Genomic DNA, 18,603 nt, shown 5'->3' with positions numbered 1-18,603 from the left:
GCTTCCTTCTTGCCTGGAACTTCTGTGTCACGTGGTAGTGCACCCGGTTGACGATTCAGCAAGGCATTGACAATCTGACCAATTTGATTCTCCAAGGTCTTAATAGAAACCTCTTGGCTCTTGCACATGAGCCTCAACTCCTCCAATTCAGATTTTTCATTAGCTTAATTTGTACCTCCATGTGGTAATTGCTGAAGTTGGAGTTGTGGTTTTGAAGCATATTGCGGTTGTTGAAAACCAGGAGGGTTGTACTTCTTTGCTGCATACTGCCGATAAGGCTGTTGAACCGTATTCTGAGTGTTGCTCCAGCTAAAGTTAGGATGATTGCGGTTGTTGGGATGATAGGTGGTTAGAACTGGGTGCTGCGACCTCTGAAAGTTACTCACAAACTGAGTTGATTCACTAGATATAGCACACTGCTCTGTATCATGCGCACCAGCATAAAGCTCACAAACACTAGTGATCTGAGTAACTCCATAATTAGCTAAAGAATCCACCTTCATCGTCAAAGACTTAAGTTAAGCAGCTATAGCAGTAGCTACATCCACCTCTAAAATTCCTGCTACCTTGCCTTGATTTATTCTCTGAGAAGGGTTCTGGTACCCATTAGCAGCCATCAGTTCAATCAACTCATAAGCTTCATCGTAGCTCTTGGCATATAAGGCTCCACCTGATGCTGCATCGAGCATGGGTCTAGACTATGCTCCCAAGCCATTATGAAAGCAGTTTATAATCATCCAGTCAGGCATCCCATGATGAGGACACTTTCTCAGCATCTCCTTATAACGATCCTAAGGTTCACACAAAGACTCTCCTGATTGCTGTGCAAATTGAGTAAGAGCATTCCTGATTGCAGCAGTCTTCGCCGTAGGAAAGAACTTAGTAAGAAACTTTTGAGCAAGATCTTCCTATTTAGTGATAGAACCTGGAGGTAGAAAATGCAACCAACACTTAGCTTTATCTGTCAGAGAGAATGGGAAAAGCATTAGCTTTATAGCATCTTCAGATACATTGTTGAATTTGAAAGTGTCGCAGATCTTGATGAAATCTCTAATATGCATGTTGGGATCTTCCGTCGGAGAACCCCCAAACTGAACTGAATTCTGCACCATCTGAATCGTGCTAGCTTTGATTTCAAAAGTGTTAGCCGTGATGGCTGGTCTGACAATGCTAGACTGAATATCATTGATCTTCGGTTGAGAGTAATCCATCAAGGCCTTCGTATTCGCTTCTGTTTCACCCGTTATAACAAGAGATTCTTCTTCTTTCTCAACTAAGAATTCTTCTTCTACTTTCTCCTCTACAAGAACTTCTTCTACTACTTCCTCCACTTTATCCAGTGTTCTCTTCTGAGATTGAGAACGCGTTAGCATACACGCTCTCTAGAATACCTGAAAAAGCAACACAAAAATAAGTAAGTAAAATATCTGAGTCAGTGAACTTTAACGACCACTGATGTCAAGCACATAAAATAAAAGTAAACCACGAGTCCCTGGCAGCGGCGCCAAAAACTTTTTAGGGCAAAAACACGCTCTAAAATTACATGCAAGTATACGCGTTTGCAAGTAGTATAAGATATAAATCAGATTCATTCCCATAAAGACTGGTTTAGGTTACGTTCAGATTATGCACTTGTGCAACAATGTATGGTTATCGTTCAATGCTAAGACAAATAACAAATTGAGTTTTGATTAACTAAGAGATTATACTAAATAATATTAACTAAGAGAATTAAGGTTGAATTAACTATATGAGATAAACATGGGATTCTAACTTCATTAAATACTCCATTCAATAGCCTTTTTGTTCTTAACCTTAGCATGTAATGGTGATGACACTAATCTGATAATACGAAACAATAAATGCCAACTTTCGTTGTACGAATACCCTACTACCAGACATCCATAAAAGAGATAGAAGTTGAATAGACACCAATTATATTGAGACCTATATGTCTATAGAATTTAACAACATAATGGTTTAATGCACAAGTTATCTATCATGATTACATAGGGCAAGTAAGATGGTTAAAATTACCTACGAATCATGCATATCAAATACATGAACCTATGCTAGCATGGCAAGTTCTAAACCCATATATTCACTTTCGCTTTAATAGAGATTAACATGCTATCTTATAAGTTCGCGACGCTCATAAGAGGAATAAGCACAACCAATATTAGGCTATCATACAATCACCACACACTAAGGTATCGAAACAAATTAACTATTAAAATCCTTGAATAAATCCGTTAGAACCCCACGATAACAATTAGCCCATAATCGAACTCATCATCACCGTGGGCTCCGATGAAAGCATAGTATAATAAACTAAGTCTTTATAAACTGGATAATAATCAAAGTACGTTAAACAAGAGTAATAGGTTCAACAAACAAGAAAACTAGCATCCAAGATTACAACTCAATTAAAGAATCACAAGTATAAACAAGCTTTTCTTCTCCTTTGTTGTATTTGTGCTCCTAGGTCTTCTCGCCGTCTTCTCCATAGTCTCTGTTATGTGCTTGTTATGAAAAAGTCTTATTTAGGCTTTATATATGCTGTAGAATCATCCTGGGCTTCAAACTCTCAAAATCCAAGTGGAAACAAAATTCTGAAATCCTGACCTGGCGCGCGGCCGCGCTGTCTTCCTTCTTCTCTGGCGCGGTCGCGCGCTATCACAGCGTGGGCGCGCTGACCTACTAGAATATCTTCTTCTGCTTGTTTTTTTGGATGGTTTGAGATGGCATTCCATGAGCTTTCATCCTAGACACATTCCTAGCATCAATTTAGCACAAAAGCAATGTTAAATCCCCTGATTCCTTCAACTATGCCTAAAATGCAAAAACTCTACAAAAACACATCAAATACATAAATAACTTGAGTACAAAATATCAATTCAAGCCTTTATAGGATGTTCGAAGTGGACATAAATGCCACCTAACAAAGGCCGTGCTAGCTAAAAGGTTGAGAGAAAGGGATATCAGGGTTGCAAGGGAAAAGGATGAGAGGGAAGAAAGGGAAAGGAAATATACTGAAGAAATTGAGATTTTTGAAAGGAGATCAAATGAATTGAAGGAAAGGGGGTTGAGTAGAGTTTGAAAGGATGGACATTTTTAAAACGTTAAAGTTGGCAGATTTTCAAAATTCAGAATTCATCTTCTCAACAACTACTCATTGGAAGAATGGCTCAAGCTAGTGGAAGCTCTAAGAGGGACTGAAATTATTGAAGAACTTGAAGTTCTAGAAAAAATCAAGGACCTCATTAGAAAATAGCCTGGCTATGAAAAATTTACCTAATGTTTGTATTTGTGAATTGATGAAAAATTTCAATGTATAAAAAGTATATTTATCAATCTATCAATTTTATTGGATTTTAATTTTTGCTTGGGGTTAGTCTTATTATTAGTATTGAATTTGTGATAAGCAATCTTCTCTCAAATTGGGGGAGATTGTTGTGCAAGACATGCCTATATAATAACAAGACTAAGTCACATTGACAGCCCTAAAATTATTTTATTTGATAATCAATATTTGTATTCTGTAATTGTATTCCTTGTGTCTGTAAAAGTGTTCAGAAGATTAGACTGGGGGATTTTTTTGTGAACAGTTTCAAGCTAAGAAATAAACTCTGGAAGAAGATAAATTCATGATCATGCCTAAAAAAGATGTAGAAGCATGGAATTGATAATGTTGTTCTATGAATAATGTTCTAAGTCAAGATATCGACAAGTCACGAATCAAGGGATATCGAGAAGTCAGTCGAGAACTCCAAAATGACTTGTAGAGAAGTCCCAAGAGATATCGACAAGTCATTTCTGCATGTAGAGATCTCAAATATCGATAAGTCAAATAAAGATATAGAGAACTGGATATATCGACAAGTCAATACCTCATGTAGAGATCTCGAAGATATCGACAAGTCCAAATATGTATGTAGAGATCTCAGAGATATCGACAAGTCATTTCTACATGTAGAGATCTCAAAGATATCAACAAGTCAAAATGTGCATGTAGAGACCTCAAGACGTTAACAAGTCAAAAGTCTATCGAGAACTAGAGATGTCGATAAGTTATTCTGCATGTCGAGAACTTGAGACCTTGACAAGTCATTTACATATGTCGAGAACTCGAGATATCAATAAGTCATTATACTTATCGATAATCACTTCTTTATAGAACAAAAGGAGATCTCAACATACTATCTCAAATTTAGAATACAGACAAGTTCAAGATTCAATATTATCAGTCAACAAACAATTTATTCACTGAATTAAAAAGTCTACAAAAGCAGCTTGAAGAATACAAGATCAAGGGCCAAGATTCACTGGACATAGGATGGTCACAGACCTGCAAGATTCTGCATAAATGTTTTAACACTAGAATAGGAAATAGACAAGGTTGCTTTAGAAATTGGTTCAGTACATTTTAGTGCGAGTTTTGTAAACATGTGTTACTAATCTATAAAGCATGCATGGGTCCTTAGTTTAGATGTAACAAACAGATCTCAAATATCTTGTATTCTCTCAATATAGAAGCTGAGTTCTTATTTTTCAAGAATACAGATTTGTAGCAATACAAACTTAATTAATACAATCAAGTGGGTTTTTGATTTTATGTTTTGTGTGTTTTACTGTCAAGCATTTTATCTCTATAATTCTAAACTGCTTTGTTCACCAATAAACCAAATTGTTTTAGAAACTAAATAAAATCCAAGAAACACATTCATCCCCCTGTGTTACTTTATAGTGCATTTAATATATAATAACAACAATCAATTAGCTTCAAAACTAAGAGTATAAATGAAAATAGATAAATAAATTTACAAGCCCTTTAAGTATCATCACATATTATACTTATAAATTTATCTGAATTAAATTGTATATGTTGATTTTCAAATAGTTTGACAAATTCAACATACCAGTTTCACTGCTTGAAAGGAATATGTCCTAAGTGCAATCATGAATTAGGATTTAGGAATAACTTTTATGTAATCTGTTTTGATTTCATTGATATTAATAAAGACTTGTTTTGTTTTTATTACGGGCTTTATCTATTTAAGTGTTTAAATAAGATATACCATAGTTTAGAGTAAAACTTTTAATGGATTATGATGAGATCATAATAGTGAGACCTAAAAAGATGATAACTCTAAACTTAAATAGTTCCTGGTCGTAGAATTACTAACTGGTAATTAATAATCCACAAAGATCGGTACATACTATGCTTGCTTCATTATGAAGGATATCTGTTCTCATAGACATTTGTGTGGTGATACTATAGCTAGTATGTAGGTGCTTATTATGGAATAAGTTCGCTGAACTTGACTCGCCCAGCTGAACAACTGATGGAGTTCACTCACGTGTCAGCGGTTGTTCACCTAGTGATAGTTGTACAAGTATCCTTAGACTTGAGGTCTTCATAGTCATCTTGTGTACACTGAACTATGCTTTGGTTTAGTTCTTAGTCTCCAGGGACAATTATTAGGGCTCTTCTGGGTATAGGAATTTGTACACGAAGATAGTGTATGATCAATAAAGGATCTACCCCTTCCAGTGAAGGAAGCGAATGTTCAAGGCTGATCCACTTATGCTAGTTCAGGAATCTCTGGCCAGAGTGAATGAAATTAGAAAGGAGTTTCTAATTTGCATAGAACTACGCATAGTAATGGTAAGCAAGTGATTGAATTAGATAGGCTTGACACGAGATCCATGCCTTGTATTTAATCGGAACATTGTAGGGTAGAAGGAGTTTATTGTACGGTAACTATTCACTGAATAGGTTCTTGGTATTCTAAGCAATGAATTCATATTATCCGGATAGTCACGATATGCTGAGAAGTATCCCTCACGATGTAGAATAAATGTGATTAATTAATTAATCATATTTAATAAATTAGAGAATTTATATAAATAATGATAAAATAGTTTTATTATTATTTATTTCTACTGCCGGCTTAATATTGAACCTACAGGGTCACACCATAAAAAGAGAATGATTTAATGGTGGAGGAATTAATTAATAATGGCTAATAATTATTTATTTATGAAATAAATAATTAACTGGCAAATTTAATAATTGATTAAATGAGATTTAATTGATTATAAATTAATTAAGAAAAGTTCTTAATATTATTAATTAAAGGATTTAATTTTTGGAAATTAAATCAAGAGAGAGAATTATTTCTAAAGTGTTTAGAAAAAGGATTAATGATTAAAAGGTATTTTAATTATTAATGAGAATAATAAATGGGATAATAATAATAATATTTATGGAAAAATTTCAGCTGAAAATTTTGCCTATAAATACACTATTATAGACCCTATTTTATTCCAACCCCATCGAACCCGAAAACCCAAAAAGTTTGGAAAACCCAATTCTCTCCACCTCCTTCCTCCTCCTTAACATCGTTTTCTTGGTGGATACCGGTGGAGTGCTTCACACTTGAGGAGCAACTGCTAAGGATCTCTGATCGTTGTCTCCGAATTAATTTAAAAGGTTAGATTCGATCCCTCGAATTTTTATTCATGATCTGTATGCTTTTATTTGGATTTTATATGTGTAAAAGTGTTTTGCCATGCCCCCGCTGCGTTAAAAATCCAACACTGCTAACTTGCTAAAAGTGGCTCTATCAAGTGGTATAGTGAAAATATCTGTAATTTGGTCCGCTATAGGATCAAAGTGTAATTCAATGATAACATTCATAATGTGCTCTCTAATGAAAAAATACATTATATCAATGTGCTTAGTCCTTAAGTGCTGAACATGATTGTTAGAGATTGTTATGACACTTCTATTATCACATAAAATAAGAATTTGATTTAGTTAAAGTCCATAGTCTCGGAGTTGATTTCTCATTCACAAGATTTGCGAGCAACAACTTCCAACTACAATGCATTATGCCTTAGTTGTGGAGGTGTAAACTTAATGTTGTTTCCTACTAAACCAAGATACCAATCTTCTTCCAGGAACCCTACAGCTTCCGGAAGTACTATTCTGATCAATCTCACAACCAACAAAATCATAATCTGTATAACTAACCAGATTAAAGCTCATATACTTACAAATTATAATACCAAATTCCAAGCTTTTGAGTACCCTTCGGATATATGGGAAAAAAATGTTTGACAGCTATCAGATGTGATTTTTTGGAATTAGCTTGAAACCTCACACACAAGCATGTTGCAAACATTACATCAGAATGACTCGTAGTCAAGAATAGTAGAGATCTGATCATGCCCCTATAGTTATAGAGATCCACATTTTTACTCAACTTATCCTGATTGAGATTAATTGCAGTCGCTATAGGAGTTTTGGCAGAAGATGAATCTTCCATATCATATTTCTTCAGAAGATCCCTGATATACTTTGTGGCGCCCCAAAATCCGGGGTCAGGGATCTAGGAGGTCACACCATCTTAAATCATGTATAACACTTATCTCGTACCATAATATATAAATACTCACACCTTTACGACCCCACACTTATCAACACACATACTTATAGGTTATTGTCTTGGAAACGAAACATTCATTACTAGAGTATATCAATCCACAAGGTTATAATTATTACAATCCCAAAAGTGATTAAGTCTTACCGCGGAAGTAACCTTTAAGTAAGGTTGGTCCTTCGGCCAAATATCCATTTCTTATTTATTATCTTACATAAGTCATACTTGTAAATAAGCCAGACTAAAAATAACTGAAAACCAATCCAGCTTATTCGATCTACCTGAGGTACAACACCAAACATCATACGGAACAGATGGCCGTTTCCTATCCGTTTCCTGGATGTGAGTCTCATGATAGAAATCTTGATTCACTGTTGTGTTGTGTCAATTTAAGAAAACAAGTGTGAGCTATAATGCCCAGCAATAATATGAAATGATTGTATGATAAATTCAAGTATAAGTCCATATACGATAGATTTTTTTATTCAAAAATAGTTTTTCCTTGGTGATACACACCTTCTTTCGAAAACAATTTTTTAGTGGATTTATTATCCCGCGAATACCTTAATAGTAAACCCAGCACCGAGGCTTGGGTTACGGTATTGTATCACAATTCCAATTGGAAGAATTTAGGACATTCACTGGAGCCACCACATATGATGATCAGTCGTACTATCGAAATAGTAACCTTTTCTACTAGTAGAAGGACGAAACCTTCGTATCCCGGTAATCACCCTTCCGCATTCGAGCTACGTGTCCCATTCACATACTTCACAAGTTCCTGAGTACACAGAGTACCTTCGCCTGCATTACCTTTGGTAGTCTTCCTAGTACACATAGTACTAGAGTCTACCCCTCCAAGTCCTTAAAAGAATCCTATCATATCTCGAGAACTCGAACCACATTGAAGTTCCCCAAGCGTTTTGCTTGTTGATAGAAACAGCTTATCTTATCAGTGTGTGTATATATATGTACTTCCGAGAATTTTCGGAGGAAGTACTAAGGATGTGAGTTGACCGTTGTCAACAGATAACTAAATGAGGGGGAGTTTCTTTTGAAACTATATTCAAAATATTTAAAATATGTCGAGATAATATTATTCGACGGTCTAAAATTATTCGAATGATTTTCTGAAATTCAGAAGTATTTTAAATCAGGTTTTATGATTTTTAAATCATAATAAATCATTTGATAAATAATTAATAATTAACTAATAATTATTAAATAATTAAACCTCGAATAATTATATTTTAAAAGAATATTTGAAATAATATTACTCAACTAATTTATGTTTAGATAATTAAAGTAATCTTTAATAATATAATTAATCGAGTTTGAAATGAATAATCGTTGGAGAATACTTCTCCTATATTAAATGAATAACCAAAATAATATTCGTTGTTCAAGTAATTAAATATAGTTGAGGAAATACGATCTTTGGAAATCGTTTTAAATAAATTCGAGGTATTTAATACTTCGCAAGTGGACATCGAGTCCCTTGGAATAAAATAAGTGCGGACTTTAATCGTCCAAAACATCTCTGGAATGTCTCCCGGGTTTTCGTTTTAAAACTCCGAGTGACTCTCGGTCTTATAATCATACAGCACGCTCATGGTGGCGTTATAATATTGTACGACATCTATATATATCGTAACACAATCGCTATTTATGCGAAAACTCAAATGCTTAGCATCATAACAAGCATGGCATTTATGCAAAAGATAGTAAAACAATTCTTTCACAACACAATAGTATATGGATTTGGGTTCGTAAACTTTCCTGGGTACTTTGAGGTGGAGGATGCTCTAGAGTCCGCTCGGAAATCAATAATCATAAACATATATCATTTCGTTTGATCCCGTTCTTATTTATGGCGACTCATACATAAGTGCTACTTATTAATATTTCCCGCAACTCATTATATTCTTATTACCCCTTTAAGTACTCATTTATGTCACGGTCGCTTTCTTTTCAAAATCCTTTATATCCATTTTCATTTCCATCGTCGGCTCCGCTTATGATTTTTAATGGTTTTCTAATCGCGCGGTCTCAGTTTCGATATTTTTATAAAAATGAAAAATCTTTATTTTCACTTAAACTTTTATAGAAGTTAATGAACTCTATTTATTACTCTCTGTAAAAATTTCATGATTTATGAATATTTTTAAGTCGAGCATTTTTATTCCCAAAGTTCGTATTCGTAGCAGTTTTTGTCACGTAAATCACTTTTACTAAAACGATCATAACTTTTTATCCGTAAATCGGAATCAAGCGATTCAAGTGCCTAAACGATACTTATAAAATTTTATATCATAATAAAGTGTTAATTTTCAAGAAACTATTGTTATACATTCGGTAACTTCTGCAGAAACTTTATGTTGAGTTTTGTTCATTTTTGCGAGGTTACGATTACTCCGAGTTTCGTTTACGTCTTAAATCATTATACCACCACCAATAATCATAAAATCATCATCCCAACACTAACTCCTCTCAAGAACATCATATTCTTGAGGCAAAAATCATAAAACTTAGAACTAATTAACTAAACATCAAGATTACAACAAATCAACCACTAAAACTATGTTTATATCTAGGATTTCAAAGGTTTTTGAAACTTAAACCTTAAATAAAGATGGGTCAAAGATATATACCTTTCTTGAAATTTTGAGATGTGTTCTTGATGATGGTGGAGTCTTGGGAATACTTGGTTGGGTTTTTGGAACCTAAATCAACCATTAAAATTAAGAAACCAGATAAAAGTTACTATTCATATTATTCATTATCACTTTTCTTGAATTTATTTCACCCATCAATCCTTAATAAAATGAGCTCAAAAATTTATGTTACCTTATTTTAGGATGTATGAAGCTTGGGAATTAATGGTGGATTTTTTCCATGGCTAGAAATGAGGGTTTTGAATTTGTTTTTTTGCTTTTCTTTGTTTTGGCCGAATGGAATAAAAAATGGGGAGAGAGAGAGAGAGATTTTCTTGCTTTCTTTAATGCTTCTCTTGGAAGATTTTGAAGATATGATTTAGTAAATAACCTAGTACTAGAAAATATATGCATATCTTAGCTAGCTTCCTAGGTATAAAAGCTAATCTATCTAGTTTAGATTCTAGGTTTACTATTCTAGCCTTTAGGTCATCATGCTATCTAGTTTAGGTTACTATTTGATAACCTAAGCATGGTTAGTTTCTTACCATAGTTAGTTAGTTTAGTTAGCTTGGTTCGATACGTTTATTTATTCGTTTACGCGTTCGCTCGGTCACTTATTCGTTTTCATTGTAAATTCTCGCAAACGGTTCGCGGTGTAAATCCTTTCGTATACGTTCTTTATATTTTGAAGTATCGTTCTTGGATTTAAATTCGTAGGATTTAAAATTTGTAATTATATTGTGATTCTCGTAATCCTTGATGGTTCGTAGATACGGTCATTTTTTCAAAGTTCGTTTTCTTCGAAAACTGATAACGTTTACATACACTCATTTGTACGTACAATCACGTTATCGACGCCGAAACTCAATTTCTCATGCACAACATAGTGTGGGCTAAAAAGTTTTTTCCGTCTTTCAGGGTTACTATTCATTAAGCATTTTACAATGTGTCAAAAATTCAAGTTATTACATACTTTATTTGGAAAATGAATATATCATCTAGCTTCTGACTCACTTGTAGTTTAAGGAAGAAATTCAACTTACTCAGCATACTCATCTTAAATCTACGTTGCATCAACTAACCAAACCTGGCACAAATTGCATTAGTCTTAGACCCAAATATAATACCATCAACATAGAATTCAGATAGAGTGTTATACCATGTCCTTAGCGCTTTCTTAAGACTTTAAAGATCTGTTAGGTCCAAATATACATACAGAGGGGGTGAATGTATATTTTTCGTTAATTAATTGCAGCGGAAAATAAACCTCAAAAATGAAATGAACAAACACTAAGAGATTTACGGAATAATTCTTACTATTAAGAAATTAAACCGTAAAGGTTTTCTTACAACTCCGAGTATAAATAATTCGAAGCAATAAATATAGAGAGAACCAAAATAATAACTATCAATTTAGGGTTCTATCTATCACTCTAAGAATTCAAAGCTTCTATCAAAAGATATTAAATACAATCAAGAGAGCTTAAAATAATGAGTGTTACAAGTTTGTAAGGCTTTAATGGTGTGAAATAAATTGGGCAGCACTTCTCTCCTTAATTTTAATAAATGAAATCAACTAACTCTACAAGAAAAATTCTGCAGAGCTTTGATAATGTTTTTGCTGAGAAGTGTTATCTCTGCTGCAATTCGTTAGTTTTGAAGTAGTAGAATTATAGGAGAGATAAGGATTAAATGTGTGGCTTAACCAAGTCCACACATTTTAATTTGACAACATGGGAATATTCTTTGAAGCTCTCTCTCTGGCGACTAGTACAAGTTTTAACTTATGTGTGGCGATCAGAAAGGAGAGAGGGCAACACTTGAATTAGTTTACTAAATCTGTCTGGCGACTAGGTAGAAGCGTCTTTGGCGACTAACTGATGCCGCCTTTTCCTTAATATAATTCGCCTATGGCGACTAGTATAGTAGAGATAAATCAACAAAATATGATTTTTTTTCTTTGTTGCACAAACACATGCATGTGGCAGAAGATTGATTTACGCAGGACAAACAATCGAGCCAGGAGGGAATTTCCTGTGTTGCATGCGCAGAAGAGTGAAAGAGGAAGGGGAGGGTCGCTAGACGTGATGCCCACGCGTGCGTGAGGTGATGGACAGCCCCAAAACACAAACTGTCGACTTTCTTTGTTGTTTTTATTAGTTTCTTTTGATTTCTTCATTTCATTTCATTTCAACTGTACGCGGGTCCCCCTATTTCTTTTGTCCATTTGAATTTGCAATTTGTAAAATTTGAATAAATGTTCTGTAGTCGGGGCCTGCCTGAGCTTGTACTACACATGCATGCATCTCAGGATAAACAAACAGATTGTATTTATTTTGCTTTGCACAAACAATTCCAACTCTGAGTTTTCCTTTGGTTAACAGCCGAGTGATTAATCTGGCTAGCAATTAAAAAAATATTAGACATTTAAAATAAATAAATAAATAAATAAACTTTGAATTTATTTATTTATTTAAATAAAATTTAAGCATTAATTTTAATTTACCAAAAATTGAATATTGATATTAAATTAAATAAATAAATGTTTTGAGATTCATTTATTTATTTAATAAAAATCAATTTTTAATTTATTTATTTTAAAATCAATTGTGATCTAAAATTAAATAAATAAATGAGATGATTTTTATTTATTTATTTAATAAAAAATCAGTCATTGATTTAAAAATAAATCCATTAAATCCTTGAGTTGTACTCCTCTGTATCTGCAGACCTTCTAATCTCCGGGATTTTGTACCTCAAAATATTTCAGTCTCCTCGAGTACAAAACCACTTAACAGTGTCCCTAAAAAAATAATACTCCGTTTCCTTTCATAGATCACTGACGTCTCGTGCACGGGTCTAGTTCACAGATGACTAGTTCCGCTCTCAGGCCTTCGTATTATACCCGTACAAACCACTGTTAAGTTTTCTACCAAATATAACCAACTTCACTAGGAATCCTTGAGGTCTTCACACTGATTCTGACAACTGCTTCGAATGACTCCAACCTTAAAACTCCGATGCCTGAATATATTAATGAACTTCATACGGATCACTGTTGACGTCTTCTTCACTGCAGCTAACGGAACCTTTTGTGCATATACCCAATAACCAATATGTACTGATCGTAGTGGAACATAGATTATTTCAAAGTCCTCGTCCTATGTTGAGTTATCCAAACCAGTATTGTTCAGTTATACATACAGCTTCAATCTTGCTCAACAATCCCCCCCTATTTGACTGTTACACCTGACGGTCAAATAATAATGGAGAAGCAACAGTTTGGAGGATAACTCAACTAACCTTATCCAAAAATCTTCAATCAGCTTTCAAATTTCAATCCTGGACTTTGAAATAATACTATTTTATATCTACCACATCTTCTATAAGCATTCAGCTTCAGCAGAGAACAAATTCTTCTCTCCAATATGTAAAGTTGCACATAGATACGTCTTCCAAATACTAACCCAATAATCTCTCCCCTAAGATGAAGAATCCCTTCCTTAGTACAATAAAGTTAGAAATCCCTCTTCTTAGTTAAAGAAAGATTATCAGTCCATAATCTCTTTATAATCTCTCCCCCTTAGTTGAGTAATCCTTCAAAATGTATTCAGAGGAAAACCTTAGAATCAATCAACCAAGTGAAGAGAATTTCTGGTAACCATTCCTCACAGTGCAAGTGTGTGATTTTTGTTTAGTGATCTCACATTGTGTTTCACTCCACTCTACACTCAAGTGTTTGTCACTCAGTCTCACAGTGTGTCACTCACTCAAAGCTCCAAACATCCAAGTGTACCTGCGAGAAAATCCTTTTCATAGAAAAGTTGCCTTCCACCTTCAAGGATGGAAACTCTTAGTCAAGAGATTCAGAAATGTTCCTTCTGAGAGGGGAAATTAGGATTCTTTTAAGTCGCAGAATTCCTGATATCCCTCAACTTCCATGAAGAAGTATACTTTATAAACTCGGCAGTTGATATCTGAGTCCTCATTTACAAGTTGTTAATTTGGCTAAGTCAAAATTATTTCCAGATTTGAATTTTGGGAAGATAACCAATGATCAATGATATGCCATTAGGGATCAAAGATTTCTTCTGAAGTCTGTGAGGACTTATCAAAGTAACCAACCAAGATCATATGTTCTCATTCAAGATCAAAGAAAAATAGTAGAACATGATCCAGGATTAAACTATTGCCATTAACCTTGATATGGTTTGACAATGATTGATGCATCAATACCTTCCTTGTGTGTGTGAATCTCACATGTGGATTGGAAACATTTTAACCAAGGAGTAGTGACTCTTATACAGATGCCCGGGCTGACAGGCAAATTTTCAATAGATAACATTCTGTTGGGAGAATGCACCTAGTAACTGTTTATATGCCTTTTTCAGCTCTATATCCTTTTGAGAAAATACAGATGGGCTTACAGATGTCTCAGGTTACACATACTCCACTTCTTTGTGAGAGACAGATCTGTAGGATTGACCTTTCCTTCCTTATGTGGTGCTTCTTGGCACTATCTTCCTCATTCTCAACACAACTCCAAAACCAAATGGTAATTTTGTCTGATCACTGAGTTGATATCTCAATCAAATTAAGTAAATCAGAGTAAAATCTGGGGGATGTATTAGAGTAAGGTAATGGAACACTGTTTGAGAAATATTTGGTTCTAATGACTTGGGTTAGAACTTATGAGGTTTGATAGGCTCTTAGTTAGTTCCTAAAACCACTGAGGGTGTTGAAGACCACAAACATCCGAAGTACAATATTAGAGAGTTTGATGATCAAGAACAGAGTGATTTCAGAATCAGAGATTTATTACCTTTGCTTACCACAATATGGATTCATGAAGGATGAATCAGATGATCATGATTTCTGATTCTTTTGACAGTACTACTCAATCAAATCTCATTAGATCAAAACAGTTCAAGTTAGTCCAGTACAGATCAATGCTATAGAGGAAGGAGATGAACATTATTTTAAGCTTATAAGATATACATAAGGTAATCAGAATATAGGAAATATATGAGGATCAAATATCCAGAACAAAACATAAGCATAACAAGATCATCAGAGTTACACATAGGATCAACCTATAAGTCATTTAAGCCATTAATTATGCCAGGACTGTATCCAACAAGTATGCACCAATTGTAAGACAGCACAAGACTAAACCAATTTTAAATTTACTCCTAACATAAGAATATCAATATCAAGAGTGTTTGCATCAGAGATAACATATAACATGTAAACATTTAAACAACTCATATATTGCATCAAAAACTCTTACTTACTTACCACTAGCATGTAACATGTAACACATGGTAATCAGTAAGCTTCAAAACAAGTTTACAAACATGGATATATAAAATGAATAGATATGTAAACTTAATTTCCCCTCAAAGCATCATCATTGGGGTTGTAAAGTTTACCAGCACCAAATTACATTTGTTGATTTCCAATTAATTGGACAAATTCAACATGCCAAGTTCACTAACCAACTTATTGAAGGTAACTTCATCAAGTGGCTTCGTGAAATGTCTGCAATTTGGTCCGTTGTGGGAATATAATGAAGTTCTACAATTCCATTCGTTATATGCTATCGAATGAAATGATATCTTATATCAATATGTTTGGTCCTAGAGTGTTGAACAGGATTGTTTGAGATTGCTATGGCACTTGTATTGTCACATTAGATAGGAATATTCTTCAAATCAAGTCCATAGTCTCGGATTTGGTTTCTCATCCAAAGAAGTTGAGAACAGCAGCTACAAGCATCAATGTATTCAGCTTCAGCAGTAGATGTAGAAACTGAATGCTGCTTCTTACTAAACCAAGAAACCAATCTTCTTCCAAGAAACTGACAGCTTCCTGAAGTACTTTTCCGATCAATCTTACAACTAGCGTAATCAGAATCTGTATAGCCGATGAGATCAAAGCCCGTATCTTTAGGATACCAGATACCTAGATCAGGTGTACCCTTCAGATATCTGAAAAAAAATTTGACAGCTATTAGATGAGATTCTTTCGGATCAGCTTAGAACCGTGCACACAAGCATATAGCAAACATAATATCTGGACGAATCGCAGTCATGTAGAGTAATGATCCAATCATGCCTCGATAATAAGTGATGTCCACCATCTTACCAGACTTATCTTGATCAAGTTTTGTGACAGTTGCCATCGGAGTCTTAGCAGGTGTTGAGTCTTCCAACTGATATTTTTTCAGAAGACCTCTGATATACTTTGTTTGATAAATGAAGATACCATATGATTTCTGACACACTTGTAATCCAAGGAAGTAGCTCAACTCACCCATCATACTCATCCCATACCTACTCTGCATAAGCTTAGCAAACCTTGCACAAAGTGCATCATTCGTAGACTGATAAGTGGCATTTTATACCACTTAGAACATCTTAAAATGGCTTAAATTGGTGCCTTGAAATCAAGTATTTTGTGTATTTGATGCGTTTTTCTAGTGTTTATGCATTTCAGAGTATTAGTTGCATTTCGGAGGAGTAATCATCAAGAATAAGCCTTGGCATGTGTTCACCATTGCAAGAGGAAAGAAATGGGCAGATTACGGCGAAGAAACGGAGCAAACTCAGGAATTTTCCAGAAGGGTCCTGAGCGCCCGCTCAGCAATGCTGAGCGGCCGCGCAGAAAGCTGAGCATCCGCTCAGCTATGCTGAGCGGCCGCGCAGGATCGGGAAATTTAATAATTATTTTTAGGACTTCTACTTCTGTTTGGCTTCCACTTCTATGTAATCTGAGTTTTATGGGACTATTATATAAGTAGATTTGGAGACATTTTCACGAGAGAGGATCGTGGTATTACGCAAGGAGCGAAGGAGATAAGGAAGAAGACCGTTTTAGCACACAGCAATGAAGAGGGAGCATATTTTCTCGTGATTCTTGTTTCGTTGTAACGTTGGATGCTAGTTTTCTTATTTTGAACCTATTTACTCTTGTGACGTACTCTGATTTAATATAATTAGTTTAGTTATTATTTTATTGTGTTTGTTTATCATGATTTCATATGAACCCATGATGATGATGAGTGCTATTATGGGCTAATCGTGATCATGGGGTTGCAACGGATTTACTATGGAATTCTTTAGTTAATTGTTTGATACTTTAGTGTGTGATGATTGTATGATATCTAGTATTGGTTGTGCGTATTCGTCTTATATGCGTCGCGAACATATAAGATAGGGTGTTAATCTCTTGTAAAGCGACGGTGGATCTTGAGATTTAGAACTTGTCATGCTAGTATAGGTTCATGTACGGTGTGCATGATTAGTGGGTAACTCTAATAGTTTTATTTGCCCTGTGTAATCCAAAGGGATAACTTGTGCTTAAATCGTTGTGTTGTCAATTTCTGTAGACATATAGGAACTCAACATAATTAATGACTATTCAACTTCTATCTTAATTGTGGATGTTTGGTAGAATGGTATTAGTACAATGAAAGTTGGCTTTTATTAGTTTCGTGTTATTCGATTAATATCATCACTGTCACATGCTAAAGGTAATAACAATAGCCATTGAAGGAAGTAGTAATGAAGTTGTGATCTCATGAGTGTTTTAATATTGTTAATTTGAAGTGTTAATTAAGTGATTAATTAAGTAGTTAATTGTAGTTAATGTTTAGTCAACAATTCTAAGTGTTAGTGTCTTAACATTGAGAAGTAATCATACATTGGTGCGTGAGTTTAATTAGACAATAAATTAGTCTGAGTCTCTGTGGGAACGAACTAGAAAGTATTCTATATTACTTACGAACGCGTATACTTGCGTGAATATTAGCGCGTGTTTTCGCCCTAACAAGTTTTTGGCGCCGTTGCCGGGGACTCGGCGTATTTGTTTAGTTTATGTACTTACCATCATTGGTCATTAGGACTCGGTGATTAGGACGTAGTAGTTACTTATTATTTTCGGTTGTGTTTCAGGTACTTTAGAGAGCGTTTATGCAAACTCATTCTCGTACTCGCAAGAGGACTTTAGATACAGCTGAGGAGACAGACGAAGTTCTTGATATTCCGGAGAAGTTAGATTTTGAAGATTCGGATTCAGGAACTGAGCGGAAAGAACCAGTAAACATGGGTGATCGTATTATTCAAGCTGATCCAGCTCTTATGGATTTTTCTCGGCCAAAAATTGATGACATTCAGTCAAGCATTCTTCATCCGGCTATTCAAGCTAACACCTTTGAAATCAAGCCGGGCACTATTCAGATGGTGCAGAATTCTGTTTCTTTTGGAGGAGCGGCGACTGAAGACCCCAACATGCACATAAGGAATTTTGTCAAGATCTGCAGCACTTTTAAGTATAATGGCGTGACTGATGAGGCTATCAAGCTGAGGCTTTTCCCATTCTCACTGAGGGACAAAGCTAAGGACTGGTTACATTCTGAACCAGCTGGGTCCATCACTACGTGGCAAGATCTTGCACAGAAGTTTCTGGTGAAGTTTTATCTGATGGCAAAGACTGCT

The 18,603-nt window shown here is 34.8% G+C and overlaps 1 non-coding gene across 1 annotated transcript; it reads left to right on the top strand.

The window, feature by feature from the left end:
• Positions 1–747: 747 nt before the first annotated feature.
• Positions 748–854, top strand: LOC141688647 (small nucleolar RNA R71). Its single transcript, XR_012562080.1, has one exon. It is a non-coding gene; the product is annotated as a small nucleolar RNA R71 (small nucleolar RNA).
• Positions 855–18,603: the final 17,749 nt, after the last annotated feature.

This window comes from Apium graveolens, chromosome 9 (genome assembly GCF_009905375.1).
Source record: "Apium graveolens cultivar Ventura chromosome 9, ASM990537v1, whole genome shotgun sequence".
In the NCBI taxonomy this organism is placed as follows: domain Eukaryota; kingdom Viridiplantae; phylum Streptophyta; class Magnoliopsida; order Apiales; family Apiaceae; genus Apium; species Apium graveolens.
This window is presented reverse-complemented; position numbering and strand designations above follow the sequence as displayed.